Here is an 11,163-nt window from a genome sequence, read left to right on the forward strand (position 1 = left end):
TAAAGGGAAAAACATATACTAGCTAGGGTCTTATTTCCATATCTTAAAGAGTTGAAATGAAGTGGTGGTGAGTTTCTGAAATGATCACTGGTAGGTATGGACAGACTGGGATGCTCCATAATGAATACTAGCTTCTGTTAGATGTTACTCTCTTTTAGGACTCAAAATAAGACACAAGTGAATCACTTAAGGAACCATTGGTGGAAATAAACAGATTGGGTTTGTGAAAAGATAATATAATAATTATCATAGATCTTTTTTCATACTGTAGAGTTAGAAAGGAGGGAAAAGTGTGAAAATTAAGACATTATCTCTTTCACTCCTATGATCGTCCTCTGTTAAAAAAAAAAAAAAAAAAGACACGCATGGGCACAGAAGACTGAAAAGAAAGACAGATGGTGGAGGAATACATAAAACAAAGGGGGAGACGAGTGAAGTGTGTTATAGAGAAAAGCCGGTAGAACAGTCGATGTAGTTTACCTTTAGTACATGAAAAGTTGAACGTGTGAACCATAAAGTACTGAAATGTCGACCAAGTTCCTCCGTCAGATATAGTTCATTAAATATTCTCCCAATTATGAACAGACTTGAAACTTTGCGGAACATTTTACAACCACAATGAAAACGAACGCCCCCATTGAGTGTTTCGATCATTACGCGATATGTTCGTTCAGATCGGGGAGGACACTTATTGCGCTGACACTGCAGAGCGAAGTGGTCCGTAAATGGTTTTCCTTTCATCTACTGCAATTTGCATTCATTATTTCACCTCGTGTGTTTGTCTGCCTGCTTGTCTGTCTGCCTATCCTTTTATTTATCTTTTGTTTATCTATCTGTCTGTCTGTCTATCTATCTCATCATCTAGTTTCTCATCTATATCTATCTATCTATCTATCTATCTATCTATCCGTCTGACTATCATTATTCTGCTGTGGTACCTCACCTGTCTCCGTGTCCAATTACTGTCACGCTACTTACCTGGCCTCACCTGTCCCTTGCTTTTTTAGTACCTTCGTTACCTACCAACTTTTTTTTCTTGACCAAAGTTATAAGTAATAAATTTAATGTCCAATAGTCTCTCTCTCTCTCTCTCTCTCTCTCTCTCTCTCTCTCTCTCTCTCTCTCTCTCTCTCTCTCTCTCATCTCTCTCTCTCTCTCTCGCTTGTCTGAATTCTTTTTAATGGCCACAGAAGTCCAATTAGCCTTAAATGGGAGAGAGGCACGGTGTCAGCGTCGTCAGGGAAAAGTTTTAATGAATTCAACCTGAACATTGGGAACCGTAAATGGCAAAATGTTAATCTGGAGCCGAAGAGTGAAAAGGTGAGGAGTGGAGCTCAGATTGCCAGTGGGAGAGAGGAGAGAGGAAAACACACTTACTCGTACACCTCACACTCATCCCAACAAACACAGACGCACACACACACACACACCTGCTGGAAAAATAAATATTGAGGTTAGGTCAGGTGTCGGGCGGAAGTGAGCCACCTGACACCCCATCCTGTTCCCACACACACCTGGGTTCCTGCCTTCTCTAAAGTAATAGAATACAAGTGTAATGAGCCGTCAACAGGAGGCTATACGAGTATGGGAAGGCAAGGCAAAGGACAGGCAGGGAAAAAGCGAGGTTAATGTTAAGAGAAGGTAAGAGAGAGAAGATGTGGAAGAAAACAAACAGACAGAAAGGTAAAGGAAGGGTTAGAAAAGGATAAAAAAAGAAAAGAAATGCTACGTTAAGGTTAAGAGATCATACTAAAGGCAAGGTATGGAAGAGCAAAGAGACGAAAGTAAAAGGAAAGATTAAAACAGGCAAACTTGAGGCAACAGAACGATAGGTAAAGGTAAAAGTAAGAAAGATTAGAGTAGGAAAAACAAGAGACGAAGAAAAGCTTAAGTTAAAAGACGATACGAAAGAGAAGGTGTGTAAGAGAACAAAGAGACAGTGAAAGATGAATGGAGGATTAGAGCAGACAAACCTGAGGCAAAATAAATGCAGAGGGGAAGGTGAAGAAGGGAACAAAAAGACAGTGAATAGGAAAGGAAGGATTGGATAAGAAAAAAAAGTAGAAAACTAAAATGTAAAAATATGCACGAAAGACACACACAGTTAAGGGAAATACAATAGAATAAATGGAAAGGAGAAAAGAAGCAAAAAAAAAAAAAAGATGAAAATAGTAAAAAGACGAAGGATCACTACAAAGCTTGAATAATGTAAGGAAGAAATTTACAGCTATAAGAGAAAACAAATAAGAGGAAGGAGAAAACCAGGTAAGGATTAAAAAAAAAGGTTGAGAAAGGAACACAGAATTAAAGTTAAGTATATATGGAAGGGATGAAGGAGATAAAGAAAGTTACAATAATGGAGGATGCACAGTAGCGGCAATATAAAGCCAGGGAAATTAAAAATAAAGTTAAGGAAGGAAAACACAAAGGGAAGGGCAAGGAAAAATGAGGCAGATAAGATAAGGGCCAGTTTAGAGCAGGCAGAGAAGAGGCAGAGGAAAACTAAATAAAGATAAGAGAGAAAGAGAATAATAACAGAGGGTGTGGAGACGGAAATCAATAGGCAATGGATAATAAGGGAAAGATAAGAGCAAGGAACTAATGAAGGAGAGAAGCAGAAAATAGAAACTGGTAGACATGGAAGGGATAAGAAAAAATGTAACTAATGGAAAAAAATAGAGAAAAAAGGCGGAGAATAATAACGAAGAGGAAAAGGGACGAACGGTTGAATAGCTGGGATAGATAAGGAGAACAGAACAGAGGCTTGGAATGAACAGGAAGGACAAGGAGAACAGAGACAAAAATGGGAGAGACACAAAAAGGAAAAAAAAGGGAAAGAAAGGCAGGAAAAAGTAAAAAAAAGGAAAGAAAGGCAGGAAACTATAAGAAAAACAAGAAAAGAGAGATAACGAATGAAAAATGAGGAGAAAAAAGGAAAAAGATGGAAGCAAAAAGATGTAGATAATGAGGGGAACATGAGATGGTAAAAAAAGGGGAAAGAAAATTAGGAAAATATAAGGAAAACCTAGAAAAGGAGAGAGATAATAAATCAAGAATAAGAAGATAAAAAAAAAGAGGAAAAGTTGGAGGCGAAAAAGATGTCAATAATGAGAGTAACCAGACACATAGAAAATAAAAAGAAACGATAAGAGAGAAAACTGCAAGAAAAGAATATTAAAACAAAAGAGAAAACGTACAAAATAACAAAAACAAACAAGCAAAAAATAATAACAGAAAAGAAAACGTAAGATCCTCACGATATCAGTGACAAAAAAGAAGGTAAGAAAGAACTGGCGGGATATGCAATCAAGGCTGAAAGGGTCAGGTAAGACGAGGGGCGGGGAGCGAGGCAGGGGTGATGGAGGCAGGGATAAGAAGGACAGGGATAAGAAAGACAGGGGTGAGAGAGGCAGTGAGAGAGGCAGGGTGAGGGAGACAGGGATGAGAAAGGCATCGGTTAAAGAGATAGTGAAAAAGACAGGGGTGAGGGAGATAGGTGAAAAAGGCAGTGAAAGAGGCAGGGGTGAAAAAGACAAGGGAGAGGGAGGCCAGGGTGAGAAAGACAGACGTGAGAGAAGCAGTGAAAGAGGGAGGATGAAAGATTCCGGGGAAAGAGAGGCAGCGAAGGAGGCGAGGTGAGGGAGGCAGGCTACTTTGCCACTCTGAGGGACTCGTGCTTCGGAGTAATTCGTCTGATGGGGGGGGGAGGGGAGAGGAAGGTAATGCTGTCGGGGACGTAATGACTTCGTGAGAGATAATTTGTTGTGGTTCCCGAGATCAAGACGAGCTACCTGTTCTCCGCCTGATTCTCTTGTCCTCGCGTGCTCTAACCTACAGTAATGCCTTGTTTTTGTCCTCGTCTTGTTCTTTATCTTGCTCTTGTTTTCTGTTGTTAGCTTATCTTATTCCCGTCCTCGTTTTATTGTGATTATCTTGTCCTCGCGTGCCCTAATCTATATCAATTAGTTGTTTTCGCTCTTCTTTTATTCTGTGTCTTATTCTCTTAGTTTCTCTTCGCGTGGGAGATAATTGTTGGGCTTATCCTATCCTCGTTCTCGTTTTCTTCTGTTTCTCTTATCCTGGCGTGCCCTAATCCACTGTAATTGCTTGTTTTCACTCTCGTTTTCTCCTTTGTCTTGTTTTCCTTTCCTTTTCTTAGCCTCTTTTTCTGTGGGAAATCACTGCTACGTTTATCCTATTCTCGTTCTCGCTTTCATCTGCTTCTCTTGTCCTCGCCTGCCCTAAGCCACTATCTCTTGTTTTCTTCCTCGTTTCATTCTCTGTCTTTATCTAGCGTTTTATTCCGAGTGTGTGTTTCCCACATGATAATTGCTAACTTCCTATCCTCGTCTCGCTTCAAAATTCTCACAATCTCATGCTCTGTCATTAATGTCTCTTCCTTTACGAAAGATCTATTTCATTCCCGAGATCTGGACAAGTTATCTATTATCTCTTCATTTTGTGTCCCTCTTCTGGCCTCGCATTGTGTGTTTAGCTAATAGTTCTGTCGTATTAACCGCCATATTAGGAAATAATATAGGGGACACTTGAAGTTACCAGTTGAAGTTACATGAGTTTTTAAGGAAGTTTTTACGGTTCTAGTGACAGATTAACAAGATTTCTACATTATTAACAAGAGACATACTCCTGAAAACCCGGCTAATCATCTCTGTGGCCTTTGAAAGTAGTCGTGGTGAGAGAGCCAAGCGTTTCTGAATGTGAGTCTAACTGTTCTCATCATTCCACGCATAGATTTCCAATTAAAATAGTAATCTGATACACCAACATCTTAGAAAACGGAGAACAGGCGAGCACAGGTAACGGGACAAAGAAACAAACATAAATAGGGGATTTTTTTGCTATTTTCTTATGTCAAGTGTCCCGTGAAAGGAGGATCAAAGAGCCATCAGTCTCGCGGGGGAAGGGATCCACCTTCTCGCCGGGGTAGAATAACAAGTGAATGTCTGGCGGCGGCGGCGGCGGCGTGCGTAGGGAGTCTTGGAACAACAGTCTCCCGAATTCAGAAACTCTTTGCGCTCTCACGATGACTATTTTCAAAGGCCACAGAGATGATAAGCCGAGTTCTCAAGAGCGTTTTTCCTTTTAATAATACATAGACCGTGCTAATTTGTTACTAAAACCGTAGAAAAAAAAATACTCAAAAACCCGTGTATCTTCAAGTAAAGCCTCTTGCAAGTAGTCTGAGGGCAACGTACGCCTTCATAACCCTAAGTCTTGAGTACAGGAAGAGCCGCGTCCTCCTGGCAGGGGACGAGGTAACCGGCCAAAAATACGAAGGAAAAACGAGGTGGGACGACGCGCGCGGTCCAAGAGGCAGCGGGAACACAGTGCAGCATCATACTTCTTTCCCTGGACGTAGATGAGGAGAGGAGGTGAAAAGGAGTGGAAGGAGAAAGAAAAGAGGGAAGAATGTAAGAGAGGAAATAGAGGAGAGGGGGAGAACGAAGAGAATGTAGAAGAGGAAGTAGAGAAAGGAGAAACGAGAGAAAAATAGAAAGTAGGTAGAAGGTAGAGAAAGAAGAAAATGTAGAAGAACAGGTAGAGTAAAGAGGAAGGAGATAGAAGAGAGGGGAGAATGTAGGAGAGAAATTGGGAAGGAGAGGAAGGAGAACGAAGGAAATGTAGAAGAGGATGTAGAATAAGAAAAAAGAAGAAAAAGAAAGAAAGAAGAAAGTAGAGAAATAAGAGAATGTAGGAGAGGTGATGTAGAGGGAGGAGAAAGAAGAGAGAGAGAGGGGAATATATCATAATTAACTTTTCTGGACGTGGAATAAAAGTAGAAAGTAGAGACGAGAGGGAGGAAAACAGGGAAGGAGAGAAGGTATAACACTTTCTCCTTCAAGACGTAAGATAAGGGAAGATAGCAGAGAGTAGAGGGAGAGACAGAGAGGAGCAAATGTATCATAATTTCTTTTCCTGAAATTAAGAGGAGAGGGAGAAGTAGAGAGGTGAGGGAAGTGAAAGAGGAGAGAAGAGGATCCATCATACTTTCTTTCCATGGAGGTGAGAGAGAGAGAGAGAGAGAGAGAGAGAGAGAGAGAGAGAGAGAGAGAGAGAGAGAGAGAGAGAGAGAGAGAGAGAAGAGAATGCTTTGAGTTGCACCGACACACCCTTGGCACAATACCAGACCTGACCTTCGCCTTGTTTTGGACTCTACAAGTTTCAGAAAGCAAGCAAAACAAGTAAAGCAAGTAAAACAAGAAGACGAGGACCCGAGCCCCGTGTGATTAGTGAGGCAGTAACTTTCAAACAACTGCGTCCCAACATGGAGTAGTCAGAAGGCTCTCTCCTCTCAACCCCCCCCCTCCCCCGCTGAATCACTTAATTGTGGCGTCCCGGTGGTTATGTCCCGCGTGATGTGTACTTGTGAATATTTGTAAATAAAGAATACGAGGATTTTTCTTTACTGGTTCATTGCAAGGCTGAACTTCAAGGTAGCGTAGAAATCAAAGAGTTTACCTTAACTTTCTCCCCACGTACAGAGAGAGAGAGAGAGAGAGAGAGAGAGAGAGAGAGAGAGAGAGAGAGAGAGAGAGAGAGAGAGAAAGAGAGAGAGACCGGCTGACCCACTCACCAACCGACCGACAAACAGACAGACCGAGAAACGCAGAAACAGTAAAGCGATAGATATAACTCGATACAAGGCTGTTTGGTGGCTGTTCGGCTCCTCCACGGGAATATGAGCCGGGAAGTCGTTTAATCTAAGAGAAGCAGGATGAGAGAACTATTTTAGCCGAGTAATGGGCATGTTGGGCTTGGTGGATCAGCGGGGTGGTATAGACAGTTGGATCTGCTGGAGATAAAAACTACAATACCAGGCTTTGGGTTTATATAGAAGGGTAGTGCTTTATATAATCGTGAAAGGGGACCACACGGGTATTACTGCGCTGTGGCATTGAGGGCTTTGTATGATGGGATGGTGTTGTGGCTTCAGTCTTGGAACGGGACATGATGATGATAGGAACATACGAACATAAATAAGGGAAACAAGGGAAGGTGCATGAACATAAGTACAGGAAAATAAGGAAAGCTCCTAAAACATAAGGAAAAATTTGGGATGCTGCATGAAGATGAGGGAAAATATGGGAAGCTGCAAGAACTTTAAGGGAAAATAAGGGAAGCTGCAACATAAATAAGAGAAAGTAAGTTAAGCTACAAGAACATAAGGGAAAATTTGGGATGCATGAGCATGAGGGAAAATAAGGGAAGCTGCAAGAATAAACTCAGGGAAAATAAGGAAAACTGAAATAACAAACTCAGGGAAAATAAGGGAAGCTTCTACATAAATAAGAGAAAATAAGAGAACCTGGATGAACATAAGGGAAAATAAGAAGCACGTCAAGCCTACACGTGACAGTTTCTCGTATGATAGACTGGAAAACGAAAGAAAAGTTTTGGTGAAGGTAAAGATAATGCAAGAATGTAACGAGCGAAAATATGTAGATAACTAAGCAAAATATGTTTGGAATTCTCAGATATTGGGCAATTGAGAGAATGTGATGTTAGACTAAAGAGAGAAAGAAAAATAGATGTACGCACGTAAGAAAGAAATTATAAAAGAAAAGGTAAGAGAAACACACACACACACACTTAGAGCACCACAGCAAATAGCGCTCGAGAGTTTAGGATAATGGGAAGGTCAAATGAAAGTTACGAGCAGATTCCCAAACGACGCCACAGTCACCAGCTGCGTCCTGAGGCGGCCACACGCGTCCCCTCACGCCCGCCTCTTTGTGGGTCACGGGGGGAGGGATACAAAGGAATACAAAGAAAGCTTCACTCACCAACAGATCTCCTTTCCCTGACTTGGCTGTTTTAATGTGGTACAGTAACCATTCTAAGAGTAGGAAGGCCAGGAAAGCAAAGCAGAAGGCTCCCCACCCGCTACTCACAACACCCAAAACCGGCCTGAAAACAAACGACACAGTGTTGCAGTGAAAAACTAACAGGAGAAAAGAAGAAAATTAAAATCTCAACAAGAAATCTACGAGTAATGAAAATAAGGCATAGGTTTCAATTATGTATAATGCATATGTGCGGATGTGTGGGTGTGTGGGTGCGTTTGTGGGTGTGGGCACGGGGTGGGTGTGACGGCGTGGTGAGGCCGCCTTGATTGCTGTTGGGAGGCAGCACTTAATCACGCTGTCTTCTTTTTAACTTTCAACTCGCTAAAGATTCAGTATTTATTTTATATTATATACTTAGTTTGCTGGAAAAGTGTCGACGCTCTTTGAACTCCCGAGACTCCTCAGGCGTATGACTCTATATTAATGGGAAAGGCTCGGTAAATAAAACCACAATATTTATAAAGTGCAATTACTCTGTTCTTTATCTGAATATTTCAAGCTTATCTTAATCTACATAAAAGGAGACTGTTCAGTATTTATATAGTACAATTGTGTATTATTTTCTACATATTTCTGAAGTTCTGAAGTATACCTTAATTTGCATGCAACGAGACTCGTATTTATATAGTCCAATTAGTAATATTCTCTCTCTCTCTCTCTCTCTCTCTCTCTCTCTCTCTCTCTCTCTCTCTCTCTCTCTCTCTCTCTCTCTCTCTCTCTCTCTCTCTCTCTCTCAAGGATACTTCAGGCATATCTGAGTCCACATAAAAAGAGGCTGTTTTAGCATTCATGAGCCACGAGTAAGGTGAATAATTTGATCAAGTTTCAAGTCTAATAGATACGAGTTTTCACTAGCATCAATCCCTCCACCTGCGATAGGAAGAAAAGTTATATTTTCCTGCAAAAACACGTATTTCCTAACAAAGAAGAAAATGTTAATGGTTTCCCGCTAAACTGGAATACGAAAGTGCCTCTCTGCAGCGCGATTCTTAAGCTTAGAGGTTGTATTCTATCTCGACTTGAGCAATTGGTTTTAAGATTGTAGATCCTGATAATGACGTTTATTTATTTATTTTCCCTACTTTCCTACGCTCCGAAAACATCGTATATTTCCCTTATATAATTTAAACTGTTCGTCTATATCATGTGAAAGACATTAAAAGAAAAGCGAAGCTACAATATCCATCACGAGGTCCATCGCAATCATCAGCCTTGAAATGTAACAATAGTGAATTTCATGTACGCCTCTTTCATTTGCAGCCTTTACCAGTCCGCCACCCACCACAACCTACATTACTTTCCTTGCAGCTTCTCGTCTTCAACAAACCCCAAGGATACCCCACAACTGTGCCCCTGGAGATCGGCCCCGTTCCGCCCCACCCCGCCCGGCCCCGCTCCGATACACAGCCCTCGTCGCCCCGTCTTGCGGCCCTCGGCTGCTGGCGGCCCTTGGATCATTCCCGTCCCACGCCACAGTCCAGGAATCCTGTCCTCCCGTCAGCCATCCCGTCCCGCACCTCTACAGGCCAGCCAGCCCCTCAGTCCCGCACCTCTACAGGCCAGCCAGCCCCTCAGTCCCGCACCTCTACAGGCCAGCCAGCCCCTCAGTCCCGCACCTCTACAGGCCAGCCAGCCCCTCAGTCCCGCACCTCTACAGGCCAGCCAGCCCCTCAGTCCGGCGTGACTCTGAGGTGGTCGCTGACGGACTCGTGTGGTGAACTTAGCAATCCGCCAAACAGACAGACTTATAAAGAAAAGAAAGATATATTTGGGCCTTCTCATCTACGTCGGCAAGATATTATTTTTTGAGGCGCCTGCTGTGCTGCACATGCTTGTTATTCCGTGACTCTGGATCTGCAAGGTGACGTGTTTGCCTGAGGAGGAGTTACTCTGCCAAGTCGTAACGTTTCTCTGCGACTGTGACGGAGGGGAAGCTCCTGTCTCGACGCTCAAGATTATCTCTGCTCACAAAAAGATTCTCTCGAAAAGATATATATTTACTAAAGTGATACAAAAGAGACTGGACGTTAAGCTAACCTTCTGAGTCTTCCTAACCATTTGGTGTTTCTTGTTCCGGACTGTTCGGTGTCCAGCGGCCGCGCGAGGCAGCTTCTCAAGGTACCGCCCCTTGACCGTGCGGTGGATCCTTGCCAGGCGCTCAGGAAAGGCCCAGCACCAGAGGAGAAAGCTGTGAACAGTATGCAAACCTGTACTTGTGTTGTCTCCGTGTGTTGTGATCGGTCAGTGCGGGAGTGAGTGAGGGAGGAAGTGTCTCTAGAGTCCCGTGTTTCTCTCTCCATGAAGACACCCTCGCCCAGGGCTCCGGGAGAACACGCCGCGCACCGAGTACAAACAAACTCAACTCCGACTTTATAACCTTCTCTCCCGCATCACAATCGTTACCTTGGTTTGAGCTCAAGTAAGGAGGAAAGAATATGAACCTCAACGGAGCACCATCGTCTGTCTGTCTTCTTTCAAGCAATAAGTAGAACCTTAAGTGTTTCCACATCTCGTCGAATTTCCAGTACCAAGACCTGAGCGTCCAAGATGGCGGGAAGATTCGCAGGCGCCCGCATGGGCATGAGTGCCCAGAAGAAGAATGAGACTGCTATGAACAAACGCAACCGGAGCAAGGTAAGGCGGCCCTCACATGTGGTAGCAGGCGGCATGTCCATCCCTCCTACAGGTTTTGCTGACCCGGAGGAGGAGACGACAGCCGAGCCTAACACACGTCCCACGCCAGGTAGCAGTAAGTTCCCTTGTACTAGATGTGGCCAGCAGTGGGTGTGGTGTCCGTGTTCTGTGTGTGATGTTGTGGCGTCCGTGTTAAGTGTCCACCGCCTCAGGTACGTTCGGGGCAAGGTGATGCGCCCTTCAAGTGTCCAGGGGCGAGGGCGTCTTGGGTCTTACTTCCTCTGGTTATGGTGTTCTGGTGACGTTGGCGTGGTGTGCATGACTTGCCGTCCAAGTATTTCATCTGTGATCATCTCCGTCTCTGGACCATGAATGCACACCTCCTTCCTCTCATTGCTTATCATATTACAAGTTATTACATTCTTAGCGGGTCTGAGATGCAAGTCTATGCTGCAGACACTAAATCAGTCTTATATCTTGCAAATGCATTCTTATCTGCCTTTGCTTCTTGGCCGATACATGACCTTGTGTTAGGGAAGAATTCTACTTGTATATTTTCGCAGTCATGCTGGAAATCATTACATTCTTACCGAGTCTGAGATGCAAGTCTGTGCTGCGAACATTAAATCAATCTCCTTTCTTGTCACTCTCACTTTTACAT

The sequence above is a fragment of the Scylla paramamosain genome, chromosome 20 (genome assembly GCF_035594125.1).
Source record: "Scylla paramamosain isolate STU-SP2022 chromosome 20, ASM3559412v1, whole genome shotgun sequence".
Classification (NCBI taxonomy): Eukaryota; Metazoa; Arthropoda; class Malacostraca; order Decapoda; family Portunidae; genus Scylla; species Scylla paramamosain.